This window comes from Megascapheus bottae, chromosome 11 (genome assembly GCF_031878675.1).
Source record: "Megascapheus bottae isolate mThoBot1 chromosome 11, mThoBot2.hap1, whole genome shotgun sequence".
NCBI lineage: Eukaryota > Metazoa > Chordata > Mammalia > Rodentia > Geomyidae > Megascapheus > Megascapheus bottae.
The window spans coordinates 60,761,336-60,779,635 of NC_143519.1; the positions used below are offsets into that span (position 1 = coordinate 60,761,336).

Below are 18,300 nucleotides of genomic sequence, written 5' to 3' on the forward strand. Positions count from 1 at the left end.
ATTCTTTCTGCTTACAATAACCTCAGCTAGAATTTCCTTCTACAACTTCTTTCTGGTTCTTTATTATTTGGGTTTCTAAATCCAAAGCCCATCGCCTCAATAAGCAATTCTTTGAAGGGAATATAAATTGACCACAGTATAGATACAACAATTCAACATCCATAGAACCTTAGGCTATGTAGATATTTGCATAATTCAGTTCTCACCTCATCCCTCTGGGAAGAGTTATTGTCAAGCCATCTGTTAAGTGGCTGCTCCACCTTTACACAAATCCTCTGAACTCTATGGAAAAGTGAACACCCTGACATTGACTTTGTTCACAGAATAATCTAGCCTATCCCACAACACCAGGTGTTGTAATGCAAGCAAGTCCAAAGCCAAAGGCAGAATCTCATTCCCTGCTTAAAGAAAGCTAAGCACAGCATCTCAAACATACTGAGCCCCAAACACTTTCCTTCTGAACTAAAATTAACTAATTTATATAATTTACTTGCATACTTTTTACAAATATAAGGCTTTAAAATTATAGTGAGATGCTGATAGCCCCACCTCTAAATCCTAGCTACTCAAGAGGCTGTGATCTGATGATTATGGTTCAAAGCCAGGCTTGATTGAAAAAGCCAAGAGACAGTGGCAGGACCATTAGTTCAAGCCCCAGTAGTAACATATAAAAAAATCAAATAAAATAATGTGACCATCATGATACTTCACTGTGAGCTTATAGTTCTGACCTCAGACTTTTCCTCTGGTGACTACTCAGATAAACAAGCCATTTCTGAAACCACAGAACTTTATTACACCACTTCTATGTACTGATGGAATTCTTACTCTCTCCCTATCAATTCATTGACTTCTTCAGCTCATCATTTCAAATGCAAAATGCTACTGCAAGAGTTTCAATTCATTTAATAAGATATCTGGCTAACAATCAGAAACAGATAAAAGAATTCTCTAAGTGTTCCTCTCTCTTTTTCCCCCCTTTCTTTTCTTTTTTTCCTACCTGTATCCTTTTTTTGCTTCATTTGAAGCTGTATGACATTATTAATGCACATCTTACCAAAAAAAAAAAAAAGCATGGAAATGAAGAACGATTTTATTGCAGACAACAACCCACTGCTCTACATTCTGCTGCTTGTCTCAGCATCCATCCTTTTTGGCCCTTGCCTTACAGAAGACACATCTGCATTTTTTTAAGTATGTAGGTGATATCAGTTTACCTATAGAGCAACATCTTCTCCAGCCCCAGATGACAGGCATGGCTGTTCTGTCCTCAAAAAGCAGCAGGAACAAAGAAATGTTCATGCGTTTCTGAGTATTAACAGAGCTCACAGCTGATCCTGTGATAATCTGGGAGAATTATATTATGCCTGATGACTGCCGTGTTCTAATTTTACCTGGCAGAAAACAGTTCTTGAGTATAAAAAATAGGTTTGGAGGGTAATGAGATACACAGGATTAGGGAAATTTTGTTTGTTTGTTGTGGTACTGGGGTTTGAATGCAAGGAGAAAGAAGAGCAGTTGAATTGGGCAGAGCATTCTCGGGAGGTGTCTTACTGTTAAGCCATGCCACAAGCCTTTTGAAAGGTTGATTATTTTTGAGATAGGTCTCATGTTCTTCCTAGGCTCACTTCTAGACTCAGTTCCTGTTTTGCAGGCTTCCTGACTTAGCTAGTGGGATAGGCCTATGCTACTGCACCCAGCTTATTTCCGGTAAGATAGAATTTCACAGTTTTTCCTACCTGGGCTGGCCTGTAGGTGCTACCCTGTAAACTCAGACTTTCACATAATTTAGAGTGACAAGCACATAACACTTTTGAAAAGGGGTGCCACAGAACCAAGCACTGGTGGCTAATATTTGTAATCCTAGCTGCTCAGGAGGTGGAGAACTGAGAATCAAAAGCCCAAAGCATATAAATCCAAGAGACTCTCCAATTAACCACAAAAACATGGGAGTGGGGGTTTTGCGCACATGGTAGGGCACCACTTTGAGCAAAAAAGCTCAAAGCAGCCTGGTCCTGAGTTCAAGCACCAAGATCCTGGGTTTAAGACCAGAACACAGGAAAACGAAGAGTATGAATAGAAAATGACCTAAGAAGCCAGTGGGCACATTGAGAGAACACAGAAGAGTGAACACAGCAGTCAGTTGTCACTTGTCCATCTTGTAGCTGGATGGCAATTAGCCTTCCTGTTATCAGTCCTCACAGGGCCAAGGCCCACATTCAACCTTTCCAGCCTTTACCTTATGTTCAAAATTCTATTTTCTCTGGCGTGCCCCACCCTCTACAGAGTTCTGTGTAGCATGACCATCTGTACACTTGAGGCCACTCATCAGCCAGAAACTTGATCACAGCACCACTTCAGATCACTGAAGGAAAATTCCAACCCTAGATTCAGCATCAGAAAGAGCTTTTGATCTTAGAGCAGAATTTTTACCCATCTAACTACCATGATGGATAGATGGTACCTTCATTTGGCTTTGGCTGCTTAAGGGCTGTGAGCCAAATGTATTTTCTTTTGACCTCTGAATTTTTTTTATTCCTAGCTTCTTGTATCTCCTAATTTCAAATAATTTTTCTTATCAAATTTTAGGTCACATTGATAGGTGAGGGAAATAAATCTTACACACACACACACACACACACACACACACACGAGAAAGATGATAAAATACGCAATGACATAGAAATAACAACCTAACATGTAGTGGATTTGCATCTGCTAACAAACTGAGCCCAAAGCTGAGAAATAGAGATTGTATTTTCTCATTCACCTCTTATTGATTAACTATTTGGATAAAGTAAAAATTCTTCTTGAGAATTTGTCATGAGAACCTGGACACAGGATGCTCATATTTGTATTCCTAGCTATCCTAGAGGTTGAGATCTGAAGATCACAATTCAAAGCCAGCCTAACAGAAACATCCCTGAGACCTTATCCCCAACTAACTAGCAAAAAGCTGTAAGGAGAGTTGTGGCTCATGAGGTCGAGCTTTGACCTCAAATGAAAAAATCAAGTGAGAACATGAAGCCCTGAGTTTAAGCCCCAGAACTGACACAAAAATAATATACACCTCAGGTTGATTTTGCTTAATCATGCAAAATTTTCATGAAGCAATATTTTCCCAAAGTTTTTAAGATATAATTAAGGGAAGAATAAATACTTTTTAAAAGCAGTTGCTAAAATGAATAGTCTACATTATGTTTTCCTAATGTAAACCTTTTAAAGAAGAGCAGAGCTAGAAATCAATATACTACAATAAAGGATGTTGCAATAGAGGGGATAAAACCCACAAGATCCATTATCTGTACAAACAAGACTCAAAAAGAACAGTATGTCCAACCCAACAAAAAGTAAGGAGTAACCTAAACCATCAGTTCTGGTGACATCTTTTTCAGAGAAGTACTACATCAAGATTGAAGCAAGACGATTCCCGAAGGAAGAGTTTACACGGATTCTACTGCAAGGTCAAGCACAGTGAGACATACCTGTAATCTGAGCTTTGAAAAAGGTAGAGTTGAGCAGGACTTCAGTTTGAGGTTGACCAATGTGAGCAAAAATATTAGCCAGACCCCCATCTCAGTCACCAAGCCAGAGGAGCCAGATTTGCATTCATACTGGGGAAAGTAACATGTAAGTGTGGGGAGCCAATTTGTGTTTCTTACCTAAGAGATGAACAGGGCTAAGCGCTTTGGTTATTCATTATACCTCCTTTTGCAGTGTATTAATATAGTTTTACTGTTGCTATGATGAAATCCCTGAGGCTGAGTTATAATAGAAAGGTTTACTTAGCTTCCACCTTTGAAGGCCAGCAATACAGGTCAAGTGGCCCTGACTCCTCTGATTACATTGTAACAACTCAGAGAAGCAGAGAAGAAAACAGCTCACTACCTAAGGGCTAAGCTAGTGGAATGGCTTCTCTCATAACCAACGTACTTTTATGAGAATTGCACAGGTTGGTTCTGAGAGAACTACAATATTCCCTTCTGAAGGGAATTATCTCCCACTAAGCTCTCTCTCCTAAAGGGTCTACCAGCTCAACATGGTCATCCTGGGAACCAGGCTTTCAGGATGTAAAACATTTTTTGTGTGCTAGTACTAGGACTTGAACTCAGGGCCTCAAGCTCTCATTCACTGATTTTGCTTTTTCTTACAGGCATGCATGCTGTGCCTCCAGTCCAACATTTGGCTGGTTAATTGGAGATAGAAGAATCTCGTGGACTTTTCTGCCAGGGCTGGCTTCTAACTACAACCCTCCAGGTCTCAGCCTCCTGAACAGGTAGGATTATGGGCATAAGCCACTGATGCCCAGTCAGGATGACAAAATTTGAAGGGCACATCACACCCAAATCGTTGTAGGCAGTAAAGGTCCCATCTGAGTCTTAAATAATCAACAAACTCTAAGTGTTCTCTATGTATCCAGGGGCTCCAAGAGCCACAGAGTTCTGACAAAGCTCCTGACACCAGCTACAATGTCCACCCTTGCCTTTTGCTAAGATCAAATGTGCATTTATGTCTACATGTTTGTGTATGCTGGTATTAAAGCTTGAAGTTAGGGCCTGAGTGCTGTTCTTTAGTTATTTTCACTCAAGGTTGAACATCTACCACTTGGGTAAAAACTCTACTTCCTGCTTTTTGCTGGTTCATGGGAGATAAAAATCTCAAGGACACTTCCCACCCATGCTGGCTTCAAACCATGATCCTCAAGTATCAGCCTCCTGAATAGCTAAGGTTAGAGGTATGAGCCATCAGCCTTCCATTTAAGTGTGCAATTTTTTTAATATATTTTACAATTTGTAACACTCTCCCTTGACTTCATCCTCTCTACTCTACCCTTCCTATTGAAAGTTCCTAAGTAAAATAAACAATAACTATAACGAAATTCAAATGGACCAAATGTGCATCTTTAATGCAGAGTAGTCCTGGGAGGACACTAAACACTTCAGCCCAAACACAAGAAGCAAGCGTGTGCATTTCTTTTTCACAAGGACAACCAACTCCTGAAAGACCTGAAAAAAGGTAAATTGTGCAACCTCCAAACTCCATACCATTTCTTTCTCCCTTCTCCAACTCACCCAGTTCCAGAGAGAAACAGCTTTAGATCATGGGAAAACATGGGGCCAAAGCTTAAGAACTCAGATGACACTTGATGCAACTCACCCCTGGCAAGCACCAGTGGCCCATGCCTAGAATCTTAGCTACTCAGGGAGCTGAAATCTAAGGATCATGGTTAGAAGCCAGCCTGGGCAGACAAATTAGAGAGTCTTACCTTCAATTAACCACCCAAAAGCTGAAAGTAGAACTGTGATGCAAGTGGTGGAGCTCCAGCCCTGAGTGAAAGAAGAGAGTGAGAGTGTGTGCAAGGCCATGAGTTCAAGCCCCAGTACACAGGGAAAAATAGAAAATAAAATAAAAAGTATATGAGTCAAAAAAATCACTCAAGAAGATTCGGCAAAGCTATTCTCAATGGAGAATCACTTTATTACTTTTGTATATTTACATGTACTATGGGATATACTATTTAGAAACAAGATCTGATTTGTTGAATAGACACTCCTTTGTACAAATACATAAAGATAATGAACAAGAAAAGTTGAATGAAAAGCAGACATTAGCCAGGCACACTGGCTTCCACCTCTAATTCTAGCTACTCAAGTGGCTAAGATTGAAAGGCTCAAAATTCAAAGCAAGCCTAAGTAGAAAAGTCCACCAAACTACATCTCCAATTAACCAGCAAAAGGCAGTGCTAGAGGGGTGTCTCAAGTGGTAGGGTGCCACCTATGAGCAAGAAAGCCAAGCAAGAGACAAGAGTTCAAGCTCCACTACTACTACTACAACGATTACTAATAATACTAATACTGCTAACAATAATAATACATGTATTTTTTAAATATTTGATTTTTTTCCACATTTTCTTTTGTTGGTGGTGGTTATAGGGCTCGAACTCTGAGCCTGGGTATTGTCCCTGAGCTCTTCAAGTCCAGCACTCAACCACTCGAGCCACAGTGCCACTTTCTAGACATATATTCTTTAAAAACTTGAATAAAATCTCCTGTGACAATATATCCAAATAGTTTTTGCTGATTAAAAAATTATACCAACATCCAGGCATTGGTGGCTTACACATGTAATGCTAGCTGCTTAGGAGGAGATCTGAGGATTGCAGTTCAAAGCAAGCCTGGACAGAAAAGTTGGTGAGACTCTTAACTCCAATTAAAAACCAGATGTGGTACTGTGGTAGAGTGTTAGCCTTGAGCAAAAGAGCTCAAGGAGCAAAAGTGCCCAGGCCCTGAGTTCAAGCCCTATGACCCACCAAAAAAAGAAAAAATGTGCTAACAGCAAAACAGGAAAGTCAAGGAAGTATACTGCCTGATGTCTACAATGACACCAATTGTGTACCTGTAACCTTGGGTGAACCATTACAAACAGATCAATGCTTTTATTTATGTATTTCTATATGTATGTATTGTGCTTATGCATTGTGTTTTAATTTTATTATTGTATTTATTATTTATATTTATTATTGTATTGTTTGCCTATTTCCTTATTTATTTATTTATTTGAGACAGGATCTTACTCTGTTGCCTAGGTGGACCAACCTAAGTGCCAGAATTGCAGGTATACCCCACCCAACGCAGCTAAGCCAGTACTTTTAAAATAAACATTCCTTATCTATTGAGCAATTGCTTATGCCAAAATACATTACAGAGATCAATAAGACTTGTATTCAAAGATGCCTCTCTCCCTCAGGAATTCTTCGTATGAGTGCTCTCAATTCATAAGCATTTTGTTTAAGTAATATTATGGTTATAAAACAAGCCAGGGGCATTCATATCTGCTGTAGTTTGGGATGAGGTTTGTCCCCTGAATTATGTACTCATTAGAAGTTTGATCTCCAGTGTAATGATATTGAGGAATAGTGGGACCATTAAAAGGAGGGGTAGGGACTTGGAGTTTGGCCTAGTGGTAGAATGCTTGCCTGGCATGCACAAAGACTCCGGTTCAATTCCTCAGTACCACATACATAGAAAAAAAGCCAGAAGTGGTGCTGTGGCTCAAATAGTAGAGCTCTAGCCTTGAGAAAACTCAAAGACAGTGCTCAGACCCTGAGCCCAAGCCCAGAACTGGACAAAAAAGAGAGGGGGGGCTGTGGGGTCTAGTCAGATGTGGGTGGCTCACATCTATAATCCTATCTACTCAGGAGGCTGAGATCTAGTGACTGCCTTTCAAAGCCTGCCTTGATAAGAAAGTCTGTGAGACTCTTATCTCCAGTTAACCAACAAAAATCTAGAAGTGGAGCTGTGGTTAGAGTGGTGGAGTGTTAGCCTTGACCAAGAAAGCTCAGGAATAGATCTTAGACTGTGTGGTCAAGTCCTAGAACCAGCACACTAAAAAAAAGCAAAATTATAATAAATTTCATTACAAATCTAATTTTTTTAAACAGTAGATTCTAAAGAAAGAGAAACTTAAGTAGACGTCACATCTATGTCTATGATGTCCTGTTCCAATGCTTCTTCTTCCCATAATGCCCTGGGTGCTCACTCAACCAAGGAAAAGAGCCAGGGTATACAGGCATGAGCTATAAGCAATCATCACGAAGCCCAGAAGAGGAGCTATAGGAGGAGCCCCATACTATAAGAAACATTCTCTGGAGGACTCCACTGGAGTCTCACTTACTTTCTTACCCAGGCTGGTTTTGAACCACAATCCTCAGATCTCAGCCTCCTGTGTAGTTGGTCACCAGTACCTAAGTGTGGTCAGCAGCTTTCAATATACTTCCTTTTTGTCATTTTCATATATAGATGCAATATATTTCCATTTCTTTAATTGGAATTTTATAATCATAACAACCTAGTTCTCAGATAACCCCAATAATACATTCCACAAATATTTCTCATTTGCAGTAGAAACACCAAGCCAAACACATTGCCTGGTTCATGGAGCCTGGTTCATGCAGAGAGCACCCTGAAAACAAATACATACTCTGCGTAGAGTCTACACAGAGAGAGCAAAGGATGAGAGGAGAGAGAGGGACCAAGAAGCCTGACATTAGATGATATGGTCATGTGGATTTGTGAAGAGGTGACATTTGAAATGAAGGCCTAAGTCTGGTGACCGAAGAGCATCCAAAATGGAGAGACAAACAAATGAGCAGATCCATATGGGCATAGTTTGTTCAACCAGAGATAAAGCAAGGTGTAAAAGCTGGGTGTAACTAAAGTAGAAGGAGATGGATGGAAGAAAGCGCTTAAGTCCTGGAGGCCTGATCACTGGCTGAGCTTGGTAGTGCATCTAAGTAGAAATAAAAGTCTACCTGATGTTTTGAGTCTTGTATGGTATGCTCTGACTAAAAATCCTGAGAGGTTCAATCTGATTTTAAGCTAAAAAAAACTAGTGGCTCACACCCATAATCCCAGCTACTCAGGAGGCTGAGATCTAAAGGGTCAAGGTTCAAAGCCAGCTTAAGCAGGAAAATCCATAAGATTCTTACCTTTGACACACCAGCAAAAAGCTGGACATGGAGGTGTGACTCAATGTGAGGCCCTGAGTTCAAGCCCAGGTACTAAGGCAAAAGAAAGAAAGAGAGAGGGAGAGAGATGGGGAGAGAACGACAAAAAGAAATCGAGAAGAAAGAAGAAAAGGAATAGGAGGATGGAGAGAGAGACAAGTAAGGATGGGAGGGAGGGAAAAGCCAGAAGGAGGGAAAGGAGAGAAGGGAAAAAAGGAGGGAAAAGAAAAAGAGAGCAAGAGATACAGAAGGGAGAAGAAGAGAAAGAAAAGAGAGAAGGAAAAGAAAAGATTTTCCCACAAGACCCACGTGAAAAGTTAATTGCAGGTAGCATTCAAGGTAGCATCCCATTTCTTCTGGAGAATTGCTAACTATACTGAGAGTTCAGCCTCTTTAGGCAGCGGAAGTCAGCTCATACTTTAACCTCTGCTACCTGCCATAAAGTAATGAGGTATCAGTACAGCACAGAAATCCTATTACCCTGTTTGGCAAGACTTGAGCAGCATGCCATTTCTGCCAATTGTGTATCTGAGAGTGAATTTCATGTTTCTTCCCAGTTATCCTCCGTGTTTCAGAGGAGGAGGCCACATAACCAAGTTTCATGAATCCATTTAAAAGCCAGATATAACACATGTAACACATGACCCTTTTTTTTTTTTGGTGGAGCCACTTTTTCCACGGGCTCTTCCAGCCTGTCTATTTTATTATCTCTGTCTTATTTCAGCTTAGTTATTTGCTACGGTATTTGGAATTTAAATATTGAGTCTTCAGTATCTGGGATCTTGTCCTTTTGTTTTACATTTTTTAATGCTTCAACACAATTATGCTTGGGGTTATATTTATAGAAATAAAAAGAGAGCTATAACCATCCTCTTTCCTCCCCACAAAGGAAATGAGATCCAGAAATTTTCTCTCCTGTAAATAGACACATAGACATTATTACTAAGCCTGCAGACATTATGTCAATATTTCAGCAGATAGTGTACTAATATTACAGCTGAGATGAAAGCAAGCCTGCTGGTCTAGCCAGTAGTCTTATTTCCAGAAACTGTTATTTGCAGAAAAAAATGAAAGCTTTTACTGGAAAATTAAAATAGAGCAAGCTGGGCTTTGTTGTCTCATACTTAGAATCTTAGCTACTGAGGAGGCTGAGATGTGAAGGTCATGGCTCAAAGCCAGCCTGGGGAAGAAAGCCTGTGAGACTGTTATTGCTAATTAACCATCAAAAAGCCAGAGGTGGAGCTGTGGCTCAAGGGGTAGAACAATATCCTTGAGTGAAAAAGCTAAGGGACAGGGCCCAAGCCCTGATTTCCAGCTCCAAGAACAGCACAAGTGTGCATGCATGCACACACACACACACACAGAAGATATGCTAGTTCAGGAAAATAGATTTTCAAGTTTGCAATTATATGAAATGATATATGAATTTGCAAACCAAATTTGCACACTAAAATCAAGGATCATGACAATGCTTCACCTCTCAAAATACTATTGGAATTATACACAGGGCAGGAGAAAGCCCGTTGCTTCTATATTTAAGCTGTTCTCTTTGCAGAGTTCCAAGATTGTTGTATTGTTTGCATCAATAATCCGATGTTAAAATAATTCGATGTAAAATTAGTTTCCTTGAACTACTCAATCAAGGAACCAGAGTGAAGCACCAGAGCACAAGAGATACAAAGATTTCCTAACTGAAGGCTTTTAAGCTGAGTGCTGGCGGCTCATGTCTGTAATCCTTATTACTCGGGAAGCTGGGAAGCTGAGTCTAAGGATCATGATTCAAAGCCAGTCTGGGTAGGAAAGTCTGTGAAACTCTTTTTTCCTTTTTTTTTTTTTTTTTGTCAGTCTGGGTCCCCAGGACTGGCAAGAAAAAAACAAAACAAAAACCAAAACCAGTGATCATATTTATTTTTCAGATCCCAGTAGGAGCACAGTCTGAACATATTTATTCTAACATACATTTATTTTTAATGAAACATTGCTTATAAATTTGATTCATCCGGTCTCTGGTCACAGCCACAGCACTTTGGAGTTGTAGGGCATGGAAAAGTAGAGGGCTTGATCTCGGAGGGGGGGGGGGGGGGGTCTAAGAAAATCCTAAGGGGATTTTCTCTCCCCCTTGTGGGGAGAGGATGTTGGAGAAAACGAAGGAGGGGGTAACACTATTAGAAAATAAATATACCCATTATCGTACTTACGTAACTGTGACCCCTCTGTGCATCATCTTTACAATAAAAAAGAAAGAAAAAGTGGGCTTGGAGTGTGGCTTAGTGGTAGAGTGCCTGCCTAGCATGCATGAAGCCCTGGGTTCGATTCCTCAGTACCACATACACAGAAAAAGCCAGAAGTGATACTATGGCTAAAGTGGTAGAGTGCTAGCCTTGAGCAAAAGAAGCTCAGAGACAGTGCCCAAGCCCTGAGTTCAAGCCCCGGGAGGGAGGGAGGGAAGAAGGAAGGAAGGAAAAGAAAAAGAAAATGGCTGTGAAAATTGTATAATTAAAAAGAGATGGCTGCTTGCCTCACGCTTTCGTCGTCGCAACGTTTGTCCCTGAAGCAAAGAGAAGGAGTGCAAGACTCAGTTGAACTTTCTTCCTGCCAAAATGTCTATTGGTTTGCCAATTAAAGTCCTGCACGAAGCCGAGGCCCATGTCATGACATGTGAGACAAGCTCATTGAAGCAGAGGACAACATGAACTGCCAGATGTCCAACATTACAGTCACATACAGAGATGGCTGAGTGGCAGCAAGATCCGATTTCTGATTTTACCTGATATGCTTTTTAAAATGCACCAATGTTAAAGAGCATGAAAAATAAAAACCAAGGCTCGGGGGCTGGCCGTGGAAAAGCTACTATCCTGAAGGCCCAAGTGGCTGCCAGAGGAAGAGGGCATGAAATGGGATGTGGAAACATCTTCCAGAAACAAAGATAATTTTCTCTGTTAAACAGAACTTGGCCCTTTTTCTTTAGATTATCTGAGTTTGTGGGATGGGTACTTGTAATGTATGTTTTCTTTTGACTTTTTTTTTAAAGAACAAAAGAACTGTTAAATAAATCTGACTATGTTGTTTGGGGGGGAAAGAGATGGCTGTAATAATTGTATAATTTATTGGCTGTGTGTGTGTGTGTGTGTCTGTGTGTCTGTGTGTCCTGGTACTAAAGCATGAACTCAGGGAACTGTCCTTGAGCTTTTGTGCTCAAGGCTAGCATTCTACCACTTGAGCCACAGCTCCACTTCTAGCTTTCTGGTAGTTAATTGACAATAAGAGCCTCGTGGGATTTCCTGCCAGAGCTGGTTTCAAACTGAGATTCTCAGATCTCAGCTTCCGAAGTAGCTAAGATCACAGCTACCTTAACTTTCTTTGCTCAAGGTCAGTACTCTACCACTTGACCATGTCCCTGTAACTCTATGATGTGGCCTCTGTCCCAGGAACTATGTGGTGATGTAGGCCGATCTGATGTGGTGGTTGGACCGCTAATTTTATTGGTATGGAACTAGTGTTTTTATATTCAAAAATAATGCTCTAACTGAGGCAAGAAAGGGTCCTCTCTCCTTCAAGGTTAGTTAAACTCTTGGTGCAGGATCCCACATAAACTTCTCTGCCCTCCAAACTTCCCAAAGACCGAATGAAGGACAGTGAAGATACTTAGGTTTAACAAAGTCATATATATGGGACTATTGGCTTTGCTGAACAATTTTACTTCTATGTTCTGTATGTAGTTGGTATCTATCTACGTTTTAGTATATATAGCCAAGCAAACATTTTCAAAATACTGACAAAGTGTGTGTGTGGAGGTGTGGGGGTGGGTGGGTGTGCATGTGCACGCGTGTGGGCATATGCATGTGCACACGCACCAATCCTGTGGCTTAAACTCAGAACCTAGGCACGGTTCCTGAGCCTTTTCACTTAAGGCTAACATTCTAGTACTTGAGTCACATCTGCACTTCCCTTTTTTTTTTTTTTGAGAGGTCAAATCTTGGAGTCTTTATTAGAGTGCTAGCAGTCGAAGGCGGCCAGTTGTTACAAAGGCCTATAGCCTGCAAATACACCAAGCATAATTAAGAAACAGGCTAGAGAGCAAAACAGGTGCCATGGTGACTGGAGGACAACCGGAACAGGAGACAGGACAGGAACACGGAGACATATGGCATGGCTTCCTCACACCTGAACTGGTCCAGTGCACTTCCCATTTTTTTGATAATTAAATGGAGATAAGAGTCTCACAGACTTTCCTGCCCAGGCAAACTTAGAACTGAAATCCTCAGATCTCAGCCTTCTGAGTATCTGTGCCACTGGTGCCTGACTGAAGTCTTATTAATGACGGTTGTCTATAAGTTGTCTACATGAAGCCATTACTTAGCCATTACTTTAAAAGTCTACCTTCTACTAAAGTAATATTACTAACTTCAGTTAGTTAGTTCGTTTTGGTAATGAGACTTAAACTCGGGGCCTGGAGTTTCTGCTTGGCTTTATCCACTCGTATCTAACACTCTACCATTTGAGCCATACCTGTCTTTTTGTTGGTTCATCAGAGATAAGAGTCTCACAGAGTTTCATTCTCTAGGCTGGCTTTGAACTGTGGTCCTCAAATCTCAGTCTCCTAAGCAGCTAGGATCACTGATGCCTGGCTTTCCCCCCCCACACACACACACAATTCTCATCAAAACTTAATCCCTGATGTAACAGTATTACAGAGTGGGACCCTGTAGGAGGAGGAGACAGAGGCAAAGTGAAGGAAATGGTGACACTGTCCAAAAACAAATGTACTCATTACCTGACTTATGAAATAATAAGCCCTCTGTGCAATACCTTAGTAATAATAACAAACTATATTTAAAAAAGAATGAAGAGGGTCTGGAGTATGGCCTAGTGGTAGAGTGCTCCCATTGCATATGCAAAGTCCTGGGTTGGCTTCCTTGGTACCCCATACATAGAAAGAGCCAGAAGTGTTTCTGTGGCTCAAGTGGTAGAGCTCTAGCCTTGAGAAAGCTCAAGGACAGTGCGCAGGCCCTGAGTTCAAGCCCCAGGACTAGCATAAGAGTGTCTTCCCTCATCTGTCACAAGAGGGATTTGTACCCTTAAGAGAGGACTCAATGGCACAAACACATCTTTTCCACTATCTCTTCCACCAAGTGAGAACACCTTGCTTATTTCTTCAGGCCCTTCCAGCAGGGCATAATGCAGCTACGGCTCCATCTTGGAACTAGGTGCTCAGCAGAAAGGGCATCTGCCAAGACCTTGATTCTCAGTCTTAAGTTTCTAGAATGGTGAGAGGAATCACCATTAATTTCCATTTCCCATTTTAAGGTATTCTGTCACAGCAACCTGAAGAGACTGAGACAGAGGGGAATCTTACCCACTCTCATTGTCTAGGCGCCCCTAAAAGCTTCACCACTTAGTACTATTGCACTAGGGGTTCAGTTTTAACATGAATCATAATCACTCTCTTCTGCCTCCATCTCTTCCTCCTCCCCTTCCTCCTCCTCCACTTCTTCCAATTTCCTTGTCATACTTTTCCCCCTCCATCTCCTCTTCCAACTCTCCTCTCTCCATCTCTTCATATTTTTCTTTCTCCTCTCCCTACTCCATTCCTTCCATCTCCTACTCTTTTTCTTTCATCTTTTCTTTCTCTAGCTCTTCCTACTCCAACTCCTTGTCCTGCTTCTCTTTGAACCAGAGCTCCACTTCTAGCTTTTTAAGGTTGTTTATTGGGAATAAGAGTCTCGTGAACTTTCCTACAAGGGCTGGCTTTGAACCAGAATCTTCAGATCTCAGCTTCCTCAACAGCTAGGATTACAGGCATGAGCCTCCAGGACCTGGCTCCTCCTCCATTCCTTTCTCCATCTCCTCCTCCTCCACCACCTCTTCTTCCATCTCTACCTCCTTTCCCATATCTTTATCCTGCTCTTTCTCCTCCATTGTCTGCTCCATCTCCTCTTTCATCTCTTTCACCACCTCTTTCTCCTCCTACTTTATCTCCTCTTTCTCCTCCTCCATCTTCATGTCCTTTTCTCCTCCTCCATTTCCAGTACCAATGAGACTTGCTCCCTGTCCTGAGAAACTCTGCAGGGGAGAAAGATGCTTCTGGAATTATGTCAATGCTATGGTGAGATTGAGAGGTTACTAAGAAGAAATGTCCATTCCGCCTGGGATGGTAGCAAACAAGGAAGACATAGACAAAAGACTGTCTTAAAGTATTCTCATTAAATGAAGTCCTTGGTCTGAAAATAAGAAATAGTCATAAAACATTAGGCTTTGTACATATGTATAAACATGTATAAGACAGAGTTGCCAGGCACCTATGGCTCACTCCTGTCATTCTATTTACTCAGGAAGCTGAGATCTGAGGATTATGGCTGAAAGTCTGCAGGGCAGGAAAATCAGTTGAACTTTTACCTCCAATGAATCACCAAAAGGCTGGCAGTGTGGGTCTGTTTCATGTATATTCTTACTTAAATATACATGAAGGTTGTCTTATATTGAAAGAAAAAGACCCCAAGAAATGCAGAGACCAGAGCCCTTGTATACCATTTCAATAGCAAATGACAAATTGAAGGGCTTTACCAAGATAAAAGTCAAGTTAGGGGCAGTAATTATAAGAAGATAAATGTAGGGGAAAGCTGATGGGAGACAAAGGCAATATATTTAGCCTTTGTCATCTGATTCTCTCAGTGTAGCCCTGATAAGAATCCACTGTTATCTCATCTTTCCATAGACACCTTGGCAAATGGATATTTATAGCTTCCTTTAAACAGGAGAGGAGAAAAGCAGAGATTTTTTTCCCCATGAATCTGCTGTTTCTCAGTAGCCTTCAGCTCGAAGCTATCACTATGGCCCAGAAGGCATATTTTAGAATAAGCATATTCTGGTCCACCCTTCAGGCCTGTCCAGTCTAGGTCTAACCTACATCATCAACTCATCCAAATTGATCTTTTCTTAGGCTGCCTGTTTTTACTAGGTATCTATCTGGCTCGGCATAAAGTCTTTTTTAAACCCCCTGAATTCAGCTCCGACTTGCTTGGATTTTTCTCTTGTCTTGGGTTTTGATTTACCAAGCTTACAGGCATGAGCCACCAGTACACAGCTATTTACATCTTTCTATACTGTTTGAAGTCTGTGTGGCTACAATGCCTTGAAAAAGTCAAATTATCACCATAAATGCCTTATGTAGTTGTTGTTGTTGTTAATACTAAATCCAGTTTAAGCTACGTCTACCGTATTCTCTATGTGCTTTAGTCTCTCTGAGCCCTTAAACAATATCATTTTTCCCTCTCTGCTCCTCTGTATTTACTTACCCATTCTTCCATCATCTATTCATTATTTTATGTGTGCGTGAGACCAGTGTTGGGACTTGATCTCAGGGCCTGAATGCTGTCCTGAGCTTCTTTTGCTCAAAGCTAATGCTCTACCACTTGAGCTATACCTCCACTTCCAGTCTGCTTCTTTTCTTTTTCTTAGTAGTTAATTGTGTAAGAATATCATGGACTTTCCTGCCAGGCTGGTTTCAAACTGCAGTCCTCAGATTTCGGCCTCCTGAGTAGTAGGATCACTGATGAGTCACCCACGCCAAGCTTATTCATTTTATTTATTCATCCTTCTATCAATAGTTACTGAGTGCCTCCAATGTGCCAGATCCTAAGGTATGATCAGGTAAGACAAATCTGAATTCAGAATCGTGTCTCCACGTTCTGAGGGTCTCTAGTAGTGGAATCTACGAGAAGATTAACAAAAGAAGCAACTACCAACTGATCAACTAATGGGCAACAGTACTCCCTTTCCACATTGGGTGAGAAGCTTAAGTGCCCTCTAGCTCATGACCTAGAATGGTCAACAAGAACAAGATCGAGCTCCAACTTTGGCACTGTAAATCTGTTTTGGGCTCTAGGAAAGAGAAACATCTATCTTGTGTCTGTTGAAGTAGTTGTCTTTCCAGGGGGCATTGAAAGTCTGCTCAGAAGGGGGGTTTGCTCTATGCGAACCCCCGTCTCAATGCCTTAAGAGGATGTAAGGCTCAAGTCACATTGTTCTCATTAAGTACTTGTAATTCAGAAAATCACTTAAACAGGATGTTGATGGAAGACTCACTCTGTAATCGTAGCTACTCAGGAGGCTGAGATCTGAGGATCACAGTTCAAAGCCAGCCCTGGAAGGAAAGACCATGAGATTCTCATCTCCAATTAACAAGTAAAAAGCTGAAAGTTGAGGTATGGCTCAAATGGTAGAACACCAGCACTGAATGAAAAAGCTAAGGGCCAGCACCCAGGCCCCAAGCTCAAGCCCTAGCACAAAAAAAGAAAGAGAGTACTGGGAGTGTGGCCTAGTGGTAAAGTGTTTGCCTTGCATGCATGAAGTTCTGGGTTCAATTCCTCCATACTACATACATAGAACAAGCCAGAAGTGGTGCTGTGGCTCAAGTGGCAGAGTGCTAGCCACTTGATCTGAGGATCAAGGTTCAAAGCCAACCCCTGCACAGAAGGATCTGTAACTCTTATCTCCAATTAACCTCTAGGAAAAAAACAGGAAGTGGGGCTTGGCTCAAGAGCAGGGTGGTGGTAGCCTTGAGCTAAAGAGCCCCATGACCCACAAAAAAGAAAGACAGAGACAGAAAAAGAAAAATACAATCTAGCTACAGACACAATGAAAGAAAGAGGTAGAGGCTGAGAGTCCTGGAGCTTTAGTATGTTATTTTGAAACAATTATGTCATTAGTCATGGTTTTAATGATTAATTTTATGTTAACTAACACTTATTAAGTATCAGCTAATGTGAAGTCTATCAAGAACTCTGTGTGAGGGAGGCATTATCAGCCATATTAGAGACAAGGAAAATTCAGCTGAGAGACTTAGGTAACTTCTCTCAGGATACCTAAGGAAGGAAGTGTCAGGATCAGAGTCAAAAGCAAATCTGAGGGCCAGGAGCATGGTAATATTTTCATGAAGCCCTGGATTGGATTCCTGGGTACCACATTCACAGAAAAAGCCAGAAGTAGTGCTGTGGCTCAAGTGCTCGAGTGCAGCCTTGAGGAAAGCCCAGGGACAGTACTTATGCCTGAACCCAAGCCCCAGGACTGGCAAAAAAAAAAGCAAATCTGGGCATCATCTTTGTCCAACTTGTGTGTAGGAAGGGGTTGCTGGGAGGAGGGCAGACTCATCAGAGACATGACACGTGATCATTTCTCCCCCAAAACAGGACAGACAATAGTTCTCAGGTTGAAAGACATTCTCTGCCACAGAGTATATAAGTGACACATGGGAGAGGAGGGAGGAAGATACTGAGATCATTGGACTTAAATTTCAGAAACATAAACAATGACTATATTGCTGAGGCAGGGGCTCATGTCTATAATCCTGGATACTCAGAAGGATGCAGTCTGAGGACCATAGATCCTAGCCAGGAAAAACCTGAGACACACCTCCAATTAATCCCACAAAAGGCAGAAGTAGGGCTGTGGCTCAAGGAGTAAGGTGGTAGCCTTGAGCTAAAAAGCCCAAGGACAGTGTCCAGGCCCTGAATTTAAGCCCCAGGACTGGTGCGCGCGCTCGCGCGCTCTCTCTCTCTCTCTCTCTCTCTCTCTCTCTCTCTCTCTCTCTCTCTCTCTCTCTCTCTCTCTCACACACACACACACACACACAAATGCACACAAAATAGAATGACCATATCATTATAAACTAATCAAATTTTAAAAATAAAACCGTTTAGCTACACAGACAAGAATCAAACTGACAGAGACACACACATCAGCAAATCTGGGAACAAGAAGATAATGAAGCAATCTCTTAAAATGCTGAAGAAAAG

The 18,300-nt window shown here is 41.4% G+C and overlaps 1 protein-coding gene and 1 pseudogene across 3 annotated transcripts in view; one reads left to right on the top strand and one right to left on the bottom strand.

Annotated features, from left to right (window-relative positions):
* Nucleotides 1–18,300, bottom strand: part of Atp8a2 (ATPase phospholipid transporting 8A2) — a 445,427-nt gene that overhangs the window by 416,930 nt on the left and 10,197 nt on the right. The gene's annotated exons all lie outside the window — the stretch shown is intronic.
* On the top strand, nucleotides 11,107–11,492 carry LOC150057241 (small nuclear ribonucleoprotein Sm D3 pseudogene; annotated as a pseudogene).